At 40.7% G+C, this 14663-nt stretch overlaps 1 protein-coding gene across 4 annotated transcripts in view; it reads right to left on the bottom strand.

Moving 5' to 3' along the window:
* Positions 1-14422, bottom strand: part of NSD2 (nuclear receptor binding SET domain protein 2) — a 112135-nt gene extending 97713 nt beyond the window's left edge. Inside the window, exon 1 of one of the 4 annotated variants that reach the window (XR_002104255.1) lies at positions 14326-14421. The gene's annotated coding sequence lies outside the window, so the exon portion shown is untranslated. Of the gene's footprint in view, positions 1-12319; positions 12430-14325 lie in introns of those variants that run through there. The other 3 variants (XM_019552724.1, XM_019552726.1, XM_019552725.1) reach the window with 3 other exon arrangements.
* Between the last annotated feature and the right edge of the window lie 241 nt (positions 14423-14663).

Below are 14663 nucleotides of genomic sequence, written 5' to 3'. Positions count from 1 at the left end.
GAACCAACTTCCAAGAGAAGTGGTGCTGGCTCCTACCCTGGGGGTCTTTAAGACAAAGCCTGACAATCACCTTGCTGGGGTCATTTGACCCCAGTACTCTTTCCTGCTATGGCAGGGGGTCAGACTTGGTGATCTGCTCAGGTCCCTTTCAACTCTACAAACTATGAGACCATGAATACCACATTTCTACTAAGAGTTAAGGGTACCAAAAGTTACAAAGATCAGGGTGAGAAGGAGAATAAGAAGTGACAGAGACAAGGGAAGCAAGTACCTGAAATTGGATAGTATCATGCAGAGATGATCAATCTGAAGGCTAGTTGCCATACATTAGAGGTGTCAGCTGATGCAGGGAAAAAATGTTTGATCCATCTTCCCCTCAAAGTCAACTGACATGAACAAAGAAGCATAGGAAAGGGGAAAATGTCAAAAGGTAGCAGACAGGAGGCAGAGACTACGAGCAGGAACCTCAGAAGTGAAATATAAAAGGACCAGTAAGTGAAGTGGTAAAACTGAAAGAGAAGACATATGGAGTAAATAAATTCTGCGTGGTCTCTGACATCCCTTCAGAGATGATTAGCAATGAGGGCAGGCACAGGAGGAACAAAATTAAACAAAAAGAAGGAAGGAGCATGAGACAGGACTAGAGTAAAATGAGCCAGAAGGGTTAATGATTTGAGAAGATGTGAGGGACCCATGGAGTCAATGCTGAAGAAAAAGGGGAGGATCCAAGACGGTCAATGGCACCAAAGAATCTAAGAACATTATGTACTTTGGGGAGATGGATGGAGGTCTAACGTAAAAAGGATGTGAGTAATGCTAAATGAAGCAAGATGGGCAGAGAGGGATCTGGCTGAGCAATGTTACAGGAATGAGATCTAGAAGCAGCTGTATTTGTGAGTGGGCCTGGCACTAGAGTCGATGTTTAAATTCATTGTGGTCCTGTTAGAAAACAAAATGATGCAGCACCAAGTGCAAATGCTAACTCTTTTCTGGCTTGGAGTGCTCCACGTGCATTGGAAAAGAAGACTGGAGAAGTAGCAGCAGGAGCTAATGAGTTCAAGTTAGTACCTTAAAATATGTATATAACCAGTGACCAACCACTACCATCTTCCTCAGCAGGCTCTGTATATACAGATTACAGTACAAGTTACTTTGTGTATATTAGAGTTGTAATAACTAGCTAAGTGTCTATCATATGACAACCATATGTCAAATACTTACTCCACCTGTTCGAAGTATGTTCTTATATTTCAGTGTCCAAACTACTCATTTACATGGTTTTTTTCTTTTTAGTATTGTTCCTTTTGCCTCCTCAGTGACAAATTCACAAGACCTGCACAGAAATGCTCGTCTGCGCAACAGAAATTATTGGATAGTCAAATTCTATCCATTTCTACCAAAAGGAAGAGCTGGAACAAAGTAATCAACACAAGTTTCATTGGTAAATACCACTTGTACTTCAAGAAAACTGCTTCTCAGATGAACTGATGAGAAGGTTCATTATATGAAGGGCAGCATGGATAATTTTTTTTAAATGTATCCATAAAAGCTACTATGACATCCACAAATGAGCCTTTCACCTGGTGAAAGAGAAAAAAACAAAATAAAAACAAAAACTAAAAGGAGCTAATAGAGGCTGTAATATTTTCTGTAAAAATATATATATTGGAGTAGAAAAGACACAAGATAAAAACAGCTTTACAATAAAACTTTTCTTCCCTCATCCATTTTGTGAGTATTCGACATTTGTGCCCATCCTCAAGTCAGCATTAAATTAACTCATCTGCACGATTTAATTGATAAGGAAGAGGATTAGGAGTGGCTTGAGACTTCTTGTTAAATAAATACTGCATTTGAATATCCTGGTCATTTATTTATTCAAACTCTTTTGCACATAAATTCAGAACACCAAATGAACCAAGATCTGCATTGCATGTCTTACAGTATAGCACAACACAGACTTGCCATAAGAGCCAGACCCCAGGTCCTTAAGAGTGCAAAGTTACTGCATATTTTAATAAAAAGGACTTTGGCTCAAGAACAATACAAGATTGGGAAACATTAGAAATGTGATCAGTAGTATTTTTTTTATAAGCCAGTTTTCCTCTATCAATCAGAAGCTTGTGACTCACCAGTGACTAGCAACTCTATACAAATGTAATATTATCATTATATCTTAGTTATCCAAGTGCAAAACAATGCACCTAAAAACCTTTTGACAGCATTATCCATTTTCACCTGGATGGAAGAAAAGCATTTAGAAATAATTTTACCAAAATGTTAAAGCAAATATTTGCCACTTGCCTCAGAGGAGGAAGAGTTAAAGCCCAAGAGTTGTCCTGCAAAGGATATATACACCTGATAGAAAGGACTTATATTAACCAGAATGGCAACACACCTACATGCAGCAAGACATTTAGCTTTGTTATATATAATAATTCTAAAAAGTTGGGATAAGCATTCAAATTGAATGAATGTTAATATTTAATCAAATATCTTCCATGCTTTAAGGATTGTTGGTTGTAGCCATGTTGGTCTAAGGACATAGGCAGTAGAGCTGTGTGAAGCTTCAGTAGCCAATTTGATTCAGAGATTTGGCCCAATTCAGGGACCAAATCTCTAAACCTGAATTGAAAATCAGGAGACCAGTTAAATTCTCCGAACCAATTCAAAGCACCCAAATTGATTCGGAAAAAGATTTGGCCACTTTGGAGATTCGGCCATAGACTAAGCAGGCAGCTGACATAGCTGCCTCCATCTGGTAAGTCTGTTGGGGTTGGGGGAGGGAAAGGGCATGGGGGAGGGAGGGACTGGGGGAGGGATGGGGACAAGCTGCCTAGCTCGGGCAGGGGAGGCGCATTACTGCTGGAAGCAGGGGCTCTGCCCCACTGACACTTGCCAAGTCAGGGCGGAGCAAGATGCGGGCACGGCTCACTCCAGGCAGAAGGGGGCAAGCAGCAGCAGGGCATAGCCCCCACTCCCAGTGCTGCCGTGCCTGCATCCTGCACCAGCTGACAAGTGACAGCTAGACAGAGCCCTTGCTCCCAGCACTGACACAGGCATGGTAGCTATGCCCTGCTGCTGCCCAGAGCGAGCCGCACCTGCATTGCGCACCCCTCTCCCCTGTGGCGGCCGAGCTGGGCAGGGCACCCATGGAGGCTTCTCCCACAGCTGCCCCCCCACCTGGGAGCTGTGGGAGAACATGCAGCCCCCTGGCTGTGCCTGCCTCTCCCTCTCCCCAGCCAACGCGAATCTCTGAATCAGTGCCAAACAGCCGATTCTGGTTCGGTCAAATCAAATGGGGACAGTGATTTGAATCACCAAATCAAATCACCGTCTTCCGAATCGGCCAGATCTGAATCCAAATTGAATACTTCCCTATTTGCACAAGTCTTATAGGCATGCAAGGTTATTTGGGTAGATGCGATATCTTTTATTAGACCAACTAATAAGAGATATCGCATCAACCTAAAGAACCTTGTCTGCCTAATACTTACTCAAGACAGAATGTGGTGATCTGTATTTACCTAAAGAGAAAATAAGCACATTTGGGCATTTATTGTTGAGCAAAACATCCTTGGAGGTTTTTAAGACTCAGCTGGACAAAGCTTTGACTGGGACGATCTAGCTTTGAGCAGTATGATTGTGATTCTACTGGTCAGTACAGGTATAACAAAAGTATCAGGAAGTACTTAACTACACTAAAAGGGACTCTGTTAATATAGCCCTGGTTCCAGTATTAAGTTTTTAAAAGAGGGAGCAGAGTTTCAAAATCTACTGTGAAGAAATACTTTCATTTAAGGTAATAAATGTAAACATCACAAAACTGCCAAACCAGGAGGGGGCTACAGATCTCTGCATTAAGCTTTTCTGCAATACCAGAGCTGCCAAACCTAAAGAGAAGGAACTGTGTTGCTCTAGGCTAGTGAGCAGGGACCAGTTGTCCCAACGTACGGATGCTCTAGAAAAAGAAGCCAGTGCAGAGGGATGGTTGAGGGAGAGGCTGTATGCACTCATTTCCTCTTAAGTCAGGAAAGTTGTGATTTAGTCCCAAACTAGAATGCAAAGAGAAACTGATGGTAGTGCTAGAGCAGTGGTTTTCAACCCGTAGGCCACACACCACTGGGGGTCTGCAGGTTATGTCTATGGGGTCCACGAAAGACAGCTATGATCAATCAAATGTATGTGAATACTCACTTACATTTCAAAGGGGTCCACACCTGCATTGAGATTTCCAAAGGGATCCGCAAATGAAAAAAGGTTGAAAATCACTATTACAGTGATGCTGTGGCTGCAACGGTCCAGGAATTGTGTGAGGGGCAAGGATGATACCAAGCTGTAAGGAAACACAAGCACAGTGGAGGACAGGGCCAGGATCCAGGATGACCGTGAGAGACTGGACTCTTTGGCAGAACTAAATCAGGTGACATTTAAACAGGAATACGTGCAAGGGTCCCTCACCTGGGTAGGAAGACCCCTCACCACAACTACACAATGGGTGGTAGTGCAATGGCTGGCACAGCATCTAAATGATACCTGGGGGTCACGACTGAGCGAAAGATGAATACGAGTCACAGCGCAATGAGGTTGCCAGAAGGGCAAATAGAACTCATCAGCCGTGTGCATCAGCCGATGTGGGGCCAACAGATCCAGGGAGGTGCTCCTCCCTCTACTCAGCACTGGTGAGGCCTCAGCTGGAGTACTGTGTCCAATTCTGGGCACCGCACTTCGAGAAGGACACGGATAAGCTTAAGAGGGTACAAAGAAGGGCCACTCACATGACCAAGGGCTCTATGAGGAGAGACTCTGGGAACTCGGCCTGTTCAGCCTGAGTAACCGAAAGCTAAGATGCGACTTAGTAGCCGCCAAACAGTATGTCAGAGATGAGCACCAGGATCTAGGGGAGCAACTCTTCAGGAAGGCACCCCAAGGAAAGACAAGGACCAACGGGCACAAGCTAATAGAGGGTAAATTCAGGCTAGATATAAGAACATCTTTTCTATAAGGGTCACCAAAATCTGGAACACACTCCCAGCTGAGGTGGTGCAATCACCCTCCTCAGAGGTATTGAAGATGAGGCTGCATAGGTACCTTATTGAGCTCATCTGAGCCCATAACTTTCTGCCCACAGCAGGGGACCGGACTTGATGATCTTACAGCTCCTTCCAGTTCCACGTTTCTATGATTTTTAGGGCAATACATTTTATTGGACCAACTGCATAGCTGGGATAAAGTTAGACAAGCTTTCAAATACAAGATGTTCTTGAATTAACTGTTTTACTGGGGGAGAAAGGAAGGGAAGGAATCATACTGGTTCCTAAACTTCTGATGGGAATGAAGAGTTTTTCCAGCCAAAACCCATATTACTCAGCAGCTACAGCACATACAAATACTTATTTAAAAAATCTGATCAAGTTCACTTTGCTGCTGTTTAGAAAAACTGCTGGGGGACTGAGTGAGAGACGAGATGAAATGGGATTTCTTCAGAATGCAGAAAGAGAAACTTCTCTTAAAACCTTGTCCATGTCATGTTCCTGCCACTCAATAGGCAGGGAAGCTTGACTGAAAACGTAGATTCTCATAAATGGGTTGCTGGTTACAACATTATGGATCGCAACAGTGGCAGGATGACAAAACACATACAGGGAAAACAGGAGCTCTGCATCTTCATGGCAAGACAAAGGAGTCTTCCCATGACACCCAAGCATAAAGAGGGAAGAACAAAGAACTGCCATTCTCCTGAAACACAGCAAAAGCAGCTTCACATTTACCAGAAATAGCAGATACTAAAGGATCCAAAGATGGCACCTCAGATTCCTATATCAACATGCTATTCCCCCCACCCCATCTCCTCCAGCCCAAAGCTACAAGCAGGGAACAGCTATGCTTTGGCAGGAAATCCAGGATACCATCTAGCAAACATCTGGAGGCAGCTCTTCTCTTTCCCCTGATCACTTCCCTAAAGAATGGTACCATTTTCAAACTTCTGTTTGAGGGTTCCTTTATTTTCCACAGCACCTGTTTAGCAAAGAAGGGCTACATAATACAGCCAACCCATGCTTCTCCAGTTGCTTAGGGATCACTTACAAATGATAGGACAGCTGCTTCCCACAAGGTGTCCAAGTATTTTCTCTACTGTGTTCTTAGTCTCCATGTGTCCTACAAAGAGTATAATCTCAAATTAATTAACCTGCTGATACAGCAGCAGCTTTTTTTCCACTTCTCTCTCAAGCCTCCTCTCTTAGCTTCCTTTCTACTTTCTAACCCAGTGATTCTCAACCAGGGTGCTAGGGCACATTGAAATACCATGAGATCCTTTGAAGTGTACCACAAGGTAGAAAAAATAAGCCAAGTGTGAGGAACTAAACAAAGAAGCCCAGGCTTGTCCTTGCACCTCTGTTCCTCAGCCCCTACTGCCCAGCCCCTCTGCAAGGAAGTAATCACTATAGTAAATAAGTTAGTTTTTGAAATGGGGTACCCCACCCAATTCACAGAAGTTATGGAGAGGTGTTTTAAGTAGACTGAGGGCTACCTTGAGCCTAAAAAGCTTGAAAACCACTCTTCTCACCATACATATTCCTTCAGCAAAATCAGGACTTTGCCCACTATTCCCATGAAAAACACCTCTGCAGCAGATTGAAACACATTAAAACTGTCAGATTTCTCTTTGGTGCTTCTGCTACACCTTGCCTGGATGTGGCCAAGAAGAGCATGCAAGTTTTTTGTGAAATTACACTTAAGAAATGTTCACTGTAAAGTGGATGGAGAGGAAAGAACAAATATACAAGTCACAAAATTAGGTGCCTGCATAAATCCCAGTAAGGACAGAACCTTGTGTGCAAATGGAGTGCAAAGTGAGGCCTGTCTTCTCTACAGAAATCCTCATCCACAGCAATGGGCTTACAGCCATAAGACATCTAGGACAGTCTCCCCAATAGGCTAATCAACATAAAATGTGTTTTGTAATATTTTTTTAATGTGTGCACCTATTACTCCAGTTCTACTGCCCTCCTCTCAATAATTGGATTAATAAATACGACAAAGAAATTTTCTCCATACCCCCTGGAGTTCCAACCACTCATTTTCCATTTAACTGGAATTTGTTCAACCATTCAATCAGGCTCGGAGGCCAAAAGCACCCTAATGTAACATCTCTAAAAGGCACTACGGCAGAATGAGTGAGTTTTAAGGCCTTTTCTGTATTAGGAGAGTTTTGCCAATACTTATATAAATACAGATATAACATTAAAACCCTCTAGTGAATACATGGTTATAGCAATAAAAACCTATGTCTGTTCACTTTGTACTAGTATACTAACACTTACAAAGCACTTCTGACATGGTCACAACTATACTGACAAAGCTGTTGGTGTGTCAGTGCATTCCTTATGGTTTATTTCTCTTATGCAGTCTATGAGTAAGTGCTGGTGAATCTGTGCTTTCACTACCTCCACACTCAAGGCTTCTACTAGTACTATTACGATGTCAAGGGGCATATCTTTTCATGCATCTAATCAACACAGCTAAGCCAACCTAAGTCAGCTGTACAGACCTAGCCCAATTGTGCTTTCAGTACACGCATGCAGATACCGATATCAGTGATTGTACACCAGTTTTTTGGCACTGAAAAGACCACTCTCGTGACCAACATAGGCATGTAAGAAGCACTAATTTAGAGAAAGACTAAACTACAGGCCACAAAGCAGGTTCCATTTAGGAAGATGAACAATATAAAAGACAATGCAAGCATATCTTAATTACATGTCTCTCAACCAAGAGACAACATAAAATGTTTCTGTGCCACACACAATCCCATTGCCCATTCTCCTGATGTCATACACAATGTCCTGCCTTGGTTACAGAGTATTTTTGCCCCTATCTCCTATCACAGATTACCAGTCAATTCAAGTTAAAAAAGAGAAAACACACACACACATTCTAGCATGATTTGTTCACAAAAAGTTTTGATCAGAAAAATTAAACCAAAAGATGAAAATTCCTTTAATACCATTTTTCTATTCTTCACAAGTGAAAAGGAACAAGATTATGCCCTGGGAGTAAGTCCTGTTATGCACCTACTGATGCTGTTTTTACTGTTTTAATTTTGGATCTAGCCTACAGGCTGGATCTGACCCATGGAACCTGTCACGCACGTCTTGGTGCTGCCCTCTATGGGCAGGGCATGGGACATGCATGCACCACATCCCAGCCAGTCCAGGGCCTGTGCTGCACATTGCACCCAGAGGCATTATATGAACCACCTGGAGCAGGCTCTGCATGATGCACAATCCAGGACCAGCCGGCGGTGGGGAGTGGCACTGCTATGTGCTGCACAGATCCTGGAAAGGACACTGCATACAATGCAGCCCAACCAAGGCAGGCACCATGAGTCACACACTGCACCGGCTCTTGGTCAGTCTACGATGTACTACATCGTGGGGCCTGCCCTGGCCAGACTGCACCACGTGTGGCACCTACCCCAGCCAGTCTGAGACAGATACTGCCTGCGGTGGATCCAGCGTGCCAGGGAAAGGAGTGCCCTTCGGCCCGCTCTGAGGACTGTGAGGCCAGTTGAGTTTGACACCCCTGATCTAACCTACTTGATTCCATAACATCCAGAAGCAGGAAGTTCCACTACTAAAGAGATTGGGTAGGCATTTCTTTTTATTAATTTTATACCTGCTTTTAAATTTTCACTCTTAGATTTTGTGCCAGTGCTTAAATTTCAATCACCATGATCATAAATACAGCAAGGTTTTACATTTAAAAAAAGCTCAGATTCACAAGACCTGTTTTGCAATAAAATGAGTGACATGTAATGATCAGAAGTCAAGACTGTTTTGTATTAGAAACAGCAATGGCTCGAAAATGTCACAAGTTTTGGGTTTTATTTTGAAATCTGCAACATCCCTAGGTCACACAATTTCTGTATCTCCATTTACTTATGCATCTATAAAAGTAGTAATAATATTACCATACTACAAAAAAAGTGTTGAAAACTTAAATGATATTGTGAAGAACTGAGATCCTTGGGTATATGGAGGTTTGGAAGTGTAAACCATTACTAAAAATGGTCTGTTAACAATGTGAATTAAAACATTATTGAAACAGTTAATTGAGACAGTAAAAGCGATTTCTATTGAACAAGCATGGAAAATGTTTTCTTCAGAACTTGCTTCCAACTGCCCCTTTGTGATTAATATGTACAATCATTAACAATAAAGCAACTAGAGGTTTACAGATTTTCTTCTTGTTGCCTGACCTTATCCAACACAAATACTGCATTGACTCATGCACAGTTCATCTTATTCAGTAATATTTTCCCCTTTAGATAAGCAAGTCTATGTTGAGAGTTTACCTTAAAAAGCGGCAATAAAACATGGTAGCCCATTACTTCTAATTAAAAAAAATCTCATTCAAGAGCAGTTATTTTTCTCCCCTAACATATCAGATTCAATGTTTATGAGACTACTGACCAGGTCTCTACTTTGGCTTTGATTCTTTAGGGTTAACATGTTTCCACTTTGATGAGACTAAGTTGGGCATTTATCTGTAAACACACATCAAGGTTGGTCTTTCCTGAATGTCAGTTCAGCCACATTTTCTGCTCATATGCACTGTGACTGGTAAGTTCCAGAACTAGTTTATCCAGCATGGAGCAGCACATCTCAGCTCCATAACCTAATCCATACTCCAGCAAAAACTTACTAAAGTCTATTCACTCTTCATTATCACAAGGCTGGCAATAAACCAATCATGGTGGTACACTAAAAAATGATAAGCATGCATTGCTCTTATTTACTATGGTTTTTATTCATCTGCCATTTCCTCTGTTTTCCATCAATATACAGCTATTAAAAAAAAAATGTTTCAAATTCAGTTTAAATCATGCCTCCTTTAAGATCTTACCTAGCCCCAGCTGTTATCGTTTGAAGGAACTTTTGTTGTGATATATATTCTATCTTCTACTTCTTGGATATTTTTTTAAAATCAGGACTAAGAGAAAAACATCAACTGCTGCAAAGGAAAAATGGAATCTTGACCCCAAAACATAAAAATAATGATCAGTTATCCATTACAAAAATTACAAGTTGTGTATGCCTTCTGTTCTTGATTTGAAATTTTAAATGGTGAGTATTTTGCTATTCAGCTTTCACAGGAAGGCTTGATGCTGGGTAAAGACCACCACATTTTACAAAACTGATTTAATCCCCAATGTTGTCTGCTTAGTTGAGAGAAGCAGCAGAGCTAAGACTGTTGCACGGGCTTCACTCAGCAGACTGAATCTAAAGCTGGCTTCCACAGACACAGGAAGGTTATAATTATAAAGGCCTTTATGCAAGTCCATTTCAGTTTGATTAAGAGTATTTTACAAAGCAGTTTAATAGACTTAAAAAAAAAAGCTTGTGTATTTAAGTTAGTCATTATTTCTCAAGTAGGTACCATGAGATGGTAAGCAGTTAAAAAAAAAGACCAGCACTTAGCTTTCAAGCTAAGCACTGCTTTTGCAATCATTACTGCAATATCTGGTGTTTCATGCCCCTCCATCTCCATACTATATCTACACCTATAGATACAGGAGAAGCCATTCCTCAATTTTAGTTAGGGATTAAGTAACACAAAATAGCTCCAAGTCTGAGACACAGAAGTTGGAGTTTAGTAACAACACTCATTTTAATAGCATATTACTGTCCTACATTAAGTTAACACCATAGTGGGCATGTCTACATGTTCATTAATGTGCCTTAGATACGTCACATGTATTACCTGCTTAATAAAGTACTAACTGAATGTGTTGTAATTAGAGCTACTGTGCAGTAGCACTGGTGCACGGTTATTATGTGACACTTACTGCTCATTAACCTAATAACACTACGCAGAAGGCTATTAGATCGGTTTTTGCCCACCAGGCTACTGCACAGTGTTGTTAGGCTAATGCGTCATAAGCGTCTTGTTTAGATGTGCCCAGTGAGTTACAACACAGAAGCCAAAAGATTGGCAGAATGGCGATCACGTGCTGGGGAATTCTCATAACCTTACCAAAACCACCTACAATTTATTGCTTGGTTCCAAATTACATCTAATTTTAAAGTCTATATATCAATTGTGCCTATATATACACCTATGAAATGTTCCAAGAGATACTTTACAACATCTGTATTTGCTGCATTACCCATTCCTCCACTGGATTACCTGAAAAACATCCACACCTTCTTTTAAAGCCAAACACAATAGCAGAAAATTTATTTTTGGTTCAGCAGTTACAGATATGTATTTGTGGTACAAAACATATTTAAAAGATTTATTGTTTTTAAGAATAATCTATTCTATTTTGTCCTACGGAGAAAGATGTAGCTTTTTATCTCTCTCAGACATTCTGTTTTATTAACACTGGAAAGTTAATTCATCATTAGCTTTTTGCCTCTACGCATAGTGATGCATGTTGTACTATACATTTATCTATAACCCATCAGGTACAGAGAATTCAAATGTAAAGACATGCTCTTCAGAAATCTTGAGTACTTTATTCATTCACCCAAACAGACTGGCAAAGCTGAACACAGAATGATCTGTGCTTAATAATAAACCCAGGACTCCCATCTTAAAATTCCATGTATGATAACAATCTCACTTTGAAAACCCGTTAATTTTTACTAGATAAACAGGCTAATAAAAAATAATCATTCTGACTACTAAAAGGTGATTGTCAATTTGAAATCCACTCAATTTAATAAATGTGTTTAAAGCAATATCATTTGCTACACTGTCTTTTCTAATTTTAATCCAATTGTTTTCATTTCTGTCAAACGCAAAATGGTCACCAAAAGCAGAAAAATTATTATACTTTTGCAATTTTATTTATTTCAGGTGCTTCTTGTAGTGATCATAGATAACAATTTCTACGAGAAGAGTTTATTTGGAAGATGATAGGACCCCTTTAGGCTGAAGAAGCATCTTACAATTATGCAGCTTACTTATTCCTTCAACAATATGTTTCTTAATCATAAAAACTCCAATTATTCACTTACTACTTTAAGTAAATGATAAAACTCACCTATTTAATTTGCAACATATGGATAGTCTATAAATCTGAAAAGACTGAGGCAGAAACCATTAAGGTGTCTCACCAAGCCTCTTTTCCTATTTCCTGGAAGCATAAACCAAAGGGACTCTGACTTCCTAAATGAGCCTGCAATGAGAAAATACAAATCCCAATTTAAGGCACTGTTCCCCCTCTACCCCACATTTGGCAATTCATCCTTAGCTGACATCACTTCAGTGAAGATGCGCACATAAGCTTCAAAGCCACTTAACTGACTGGAAAATAAGACGTTTGGTAGAAACAGACTTGGTTATCCACTTCATTCTGCCTCAGCACTTCCATTCTTCCTTGGTCAAAAGGTAATACACACCAAAATTATGAATTTGGGTGTCTGATGTATAAAAGAAATGTACCAAATCACAGAACTCTCTCATTTACTTGCCTTAGCGAGTTATTTACAGAAAGGTAATAAAAGGGATTCAAATTAGTACTGAAATAGTACAGCTATCAGCATAGTGCCAAAACCTGGACCGCACTATTCAGAAACAATTCTAGTAAACACTGAATTAATTTATTAGAAAGATTTCTTTAAGATTAAGGATGGCATGTTATTTACAGGGTTACCAGCTAAGATATCTTGTATCCCACAATGCACTGTGGAGCTCTAAGGAAGATTTTACTTTTTTTTCCCCCTATTTAAAAAAAGATGCTTTATTGTATTCTGCAGAATTTGCTAGGCATAAGATATATGCTTAACAGTTAAAACAGTGCTCTGCAATTATACAAGCACCAGAAAGATTTTTTTAAAAATGGAGGTGGCTAAACTGCCACCATGTTTATGACTCTTACCCATATTTTTCCTCTTTTGGCAAAGACTAAGGCCTCAGTCGAGCAGTCCGAGTGGAGCAGACGAAGCCTTACACTTATGGGGAGTCCCAAGAAATTCAGCACGCCCCACATAGGCACAAGGCTCTATGCACGTTAATACAATCATTAGGATAAAGCCTAGCTTTGGATACATACCAATACCAGTCCCACAAAAGTCACATCCAAAGCAAAACAGGCCACAAACAATATGACATGAAGTAACAGTGCATTTTTCCATATCAGCAAGCTTTTGCTAATATGTAATCTTAGCACTAAAATTTGTGGGGGGGGGGTTCATCTACCCAAGCCTGAGGAGGGGAAGGGGGAGGAGTGGGGGAGGGGAGGAGCCCTAGCCATTTTACTTTTTCCTTTCCCGGCCTAATACCAGTTAACTCCCATATCATAAAACCCAGCATCTCATAAGCATGCTACAGCTAGTATATAATATTCTGGATTTTTATTATGGTCCCAACCTCAGGAGAATCTAAAGTCTCTTAACAATACTTTTTTTTTTTTAAATTATTTTCTGCAATGACCATTCGAGTTCCTACTTATTTAAAAAGAGTTATAAAAATCCTGGTATTTGGGGTTTGATACATTTAAATCCCAGAGCTACCTCTGGCTGCCCCACTCTCCACACATCAAAGACCACCCCATCCAAATACACCCCCCCAGCACTTCTATTTACTTAGGGCACTTGATAAACTGCTGTTTTACTGGTCTTTTAAAACTGCTTATTTCTGAACATGTAGCCTTCTAGCCTTAATGAAAGGACTAGTATTACTACAGGTGTCAGTGAAGACTCATAAATCAGCAAAGAACCTTGATTCTCACCAACCCTCCTCCTGGCTCCCCACTGACACATAAATTCCAGAGCACATTATTGACAAATGTGACCTAAAGGCTTACTAAAATCTAAATTGTGACCCACGCTATTAAGGATCTGAGCTCTGACTAGCCCTCCAAGACAGCATTTTCATTAAGCAAGCACATCCCACCAGTCAAGTCATTTCACTACATGGTACTGGAGAGTTAATTTGGGTTGATTTGTTCTGGTTACCTGACCACAATTCCTACTGCAACAGAAATCTGTAAGAGTTTCTGTATTAAGTTCAAATTCCAGCAGCATTTTGGCATCGATAGCAAATTTAATCTACCAGATCCAGCAGCGCTTTCCAAATTCAAGATTTGGTATATATACTTATTACATTTAACCTACCAGATCTAGCAGCACTTTCCACATTCAAGAAATTGGAATAAGTATATATACACACCAATTTAACCTACCAGATCCAGCAGTGCTTTCCACATTCAAGAGACTGGGATAAGTCTATATACCAAAATTTAGCCTACCAGATCTAGCGGTGCTTACCACATTCGGGATTGGAATAACTATATATACCAGTTTAACCTACCAGATCCAGCAGCGCTCTCCACATCCAAGATTGCAATAAGTACTGGGACAGACCTTGATGCATCAACTGCAAACAAGACCTTGCAAAATCCCTGACAATAACTTCCCAGCTCCACCCCCCCCCCCACCACCCCGTGTGCAGGATGCCCGGAGAGACCCTCAAGCCCCTGTTTCCTTCCTTCCCAACCTGGCTAGCTCACTCCCAACAGGGCACCTTCACATTTGAAAAAAAAAAAAAAATCACGATAAGCTCATCTGAATGCAAGAAGCAACCAGGAAACTCTTGAAAGGGCGGGGGGGGAGGAAAAAAAGAACGAAAATAAAAATAAAAATCAGCAG

This window comes from Crocodylus porosus, unplaced genomic scaffold, assembly GCF_001723895.1.
Source record: "Crocodylus porosus isolate Cpor-Errol unplaced genomic scaffold, CroPor_comp1, whole genome shotgun sequence".
In the NCBI taxonomy this organism is placed as follows: Eukaryota; Metazoa; Chordata; order Crocodylia; family Crocodylidae; genus Crocodylus; species Crocodylus porosus.
The sequence above is the reverse complement of the archived record's forward strand: the minus strand, read 5'-3'. Positions and strand labels throughout refer to the sequence as shown.